Here is a 3,401-nt window from a genome sequence, read left to right as displayed (position 1 = left end):
TAGGGTGGGGAAAAATGAAGAGGAAGGGGGTGGCTGAATCTGAATAATAAGTAATATGTTTTCACTCACAGGTGGGGAGGAACCTCAGACCCCTCTCTCCCCATATTTCCCTTGGGGGGTGTTTTCTGCATCTACCTGCTGAGTTTGCTTTGTCTTCACTTGGAGATGCGCTGGGGCCATAGGTTGTCCAAGTCCCTATGGGTAGCCTTTTGGATGGGAAGATTCCAGAGGGCATCTTCAAAGGACAGCTGGCCAAAATAAGTTGGAGAGATGTTATCTGGTTCAAATTCTCATTTTGTGACATCACACATCTCAGTGAGGACAGACTAAAAGCAAATCTTGCAAAGTCAAGTTTCAGTGCCCTTTTCAACTTCACCTCTGGGTTGAAAGTGAAAGTGAATTCACTCAGTTGTGTCCAACTCTTTGCGACCCCATGGACTGTGGCCCACCAGGCTCTTCCGTCCGTGGGATTCTCCAGGCAAGAGTACTGGAGTGGGTTGCCATTTCCTTCTCCAGGAGATCTTCCCAACCCAGGGATCGAACCCGGGTCTCCTGCATTGTAGGCAGACGCTTTACCATCTGAGCCACTAGGGAAGCTCCTTGTAACCTCTGGGTTACTGGAATGATTAAATATGAGTCTGTTTCTGTTTCATAGATATGTTCATTTGTGTTGTATTTTAGATTCCACATATAAGTGATATCATATGGTAGTTGTCTTTCTCTTTTTGACTTACTTCAATTAGTATGATAATCTCTACTATATAATCCAGCAGTTTACTCCTGGGCATTTATCCCAGAGAAATGAAGACTTACATATTCACACAAAATCTCATAGAGGAATGACTTATAGCAGCTTTACTTGTAATAGCCCCTAACTGGACACAACCCAGCAGTCCTTCAGTGGGCAAGTGGGTAAATACATTGTGGTACATCTATACTTCTATATCATTGAATGCTATTCAGTGATAAAAAAGAAAAAACTCAATACTTGCAACAACCTAGATGAATATCCAGAGTAGTAAGTCGAGTGAAAAAAAAAACAACACAATAATAAAGTCCAATAAGTTGTATACTGTCTAATGTCATTTGGATAACATTCTTGAAATGATAAAATTATACAAATGGAGAAAGAGGTTAGTGGTTGCCAAAGATTAAGGAGGAAGTAGATGTGGGAGCGCAGCAGGTCAAAGGGTAACAAGAACATCCTTGTGATGTTGGAAATACTCTGTCTTGTCATATTCTACAGTTTTGCAAGACGTGCCATTGAGAGAAACTGGTTAAAAGGGTGTATGGGCTCTCTCTGCATTATTTCTTTCAACTGCTTGTGGATCTACAATTATCTCAAATGAAAGAGTTTAATTAAAAACACAACTTGGTAGGTTAAAAAAAGATCGCAAACTATTGCATCCTGTGAATATGCTGCAATTTATTCAGCCAGTTTCTTAGTGTCTTCCATTCAGGTTATTATATTTTTTCTTATTTCAGAAAGCATTGGTATGAATGCCCTTGCAGCTAAATTTTGGCACATATCTTTATGCATTTTCTTATAGTGTATCCCTAGAAATGGAATTTCTGGTCAAAGGCTACTTCTTTTCTGTCACATGCTCAGAATCCTGTTGCATCTAAAGTGTAGAAAGATTCAATATTGGGAAGCACTGAACCTATGGGAACATTCAAGATGGGAACAGAAAAAAAAAATGTTAAAGTGATGCCAGGCCTCTCTATTTTTATCTTGAACAATTTAACTTTAGAAGGTAGCAAGTACAGCACACTAAGCACATTTTAAAGGCTTTTGATACACATTTCAAGATTTTTTCATTAAAAAAATGTGCCTATTAATAGTACCTACCTTCTGGGCTGGTTATGGGAATTAAATGAGGATGGAAAGCACCTGATAGAATGCTTGGCACATAATAAGGGCTCAGTAAATGTTAGCTGCCATTTGGATTTTGATTGTATCTGGAATCCACAAATGATGCAGCAGTTTATACACGCCTGGTACAAGAAGCCCATTGCCTCAAATCCTTGCCAGCACCAGGAGTGATCAATCTTTGTACCAGGCATTTCCATCTTTGCCATGTTTTATTGTTATTTTAATTTGCACCTCTTAGATCACTAATGAACTGGAACACATTTTTCGTGTATTTGTTGGTCATTTGTATGTATTCTTTCATGTTTTGACGTTTGTATCCTTGTCCTTTTCTCAATTAGGATATTTCTTTGTTGCATTGAAGGAATTTTCATTAACTCTTTTTCACATGTGGTGAAATATTTTTATTACCTTGTTCAGCTTTTAATCCTCTAAATTATGTCTTTTTCTTCCAGTTTTATTGAGATATAATTAACTCCAGCCCTAAGTTTAAGTTCTTCAGACAATGATTTGACTTACATACATCATGAAGTGATTATCACAGTAGGTTTAGTGAACATCAGTTCATCTCACATAGATACAAGATTAAAGAAACAAAAAAAATTCCTGTGAAGAAAAATTTTAAGATTTACTCTCTCAACTTTCACACATAACATACAGCAGTGTTAATTATGTTTATTATGTTGTAATATTACATCTCTGCTGCTGCTGCTGCTAAGTCACTTCAGTCGTGTCCGACTCTGTGTGACCCCATAGATGGAAGCCCACCAGGCTCCCCTGTCCCTGGGATTCTCCAGGCAAGAACACTGGAGTGGGTTGCCATTTCCTTCTCCAATGTGTGAAAGTGAAAAGTGAAAGTGAAGTCGCTCAGTCATGTCTGACTCGTAGCGACCCCATGGACTGCAGCCTACCAGGCTCCTCTGTCCATGGGATTTTCTAGGCAAGAGTACTGGAGTGGCCATCTCTAGTACTTATAATTGGGATTTTGCACCTTTTGACCACCTTTATCCAATTACCTCTCCCACCTTTCCTCCTCCAACCCTGTCCCCACCTCTGGTAACCACAAATCTGATCTCTTTTCTGTGAGTTTTTTTTGTTTCCTGATCAGTTCAGTTCAGTTCAGTCGCTCAGTCGTGTCCGACTCTTTGCGACCCCATGAATCACAGCACTCCAGGCCTCCCTGTCCATCACCAATTCCCGGAGTTCACTCAAACTCATGTCCATTGAGTCGGTGATGCCATCCAGCCATCTCATTCTCTGTCGTCCCTGTCTCCTCCTACCCCCAATTGCTCCCAGCATCAGAGTCTTTTCCAGTGAGTCAACTCTTCGCATGAGGTGGCCAAAGTATTGGAGTTTCAGCTTTAGCATAAGTCCTTCCAATGAACACCCAGGATTGATTTCCCTTAGAATGGACTGGTTGGATCTCCTTGCAGTCCAAGGGACTCTCAAGAGTCTTCTCCAGCACCACAGTTCAAAAGCATCAATTCTTTGGTGATCAGCTTTCTTCACAGTCCAACTCTCACATCCATAC

The 3,401-nt window shown here is 40.4% G+C and overlaps 1 non-coding gene across 1 annotated transcript; it reads right to left on the bottom strand.

Annotated features, from left to right (window-relative positions):
• Window positions 1-522: 522 nt before the first annotated feature.
• TRNAC-ACA (transfer RNA cysteine (anticodon ACA)) lies at window positions 523-594 on the bottom strand. Its single transcript has one exon. It is a non-coding gene; the product is annotated as a tRNA-Cys (tRNA).
• Window positions 595-3,401: the final 2,807 nt, after the last annotated feature.

The sequence above is a fragment of the Moschus berezovskii genome, chromosome 2, assembly GCF_049115385.1.
Source record: "Moschus berezovskii isolate FMDL1 chromosome 2, NW_MosBer_1.0, whole genome shotgun sequence".
Lineage (NCBI taxonomy): Eukaryota > Metazoa > Chordata > Mammalia > Artiodactyla > Moschidae > Moschus > Moschus berezovskii.
Note: the sequence above shows the minus strand (reverse complement) of the source record. Positions and strands in the feature narration are given on the sequence as shown.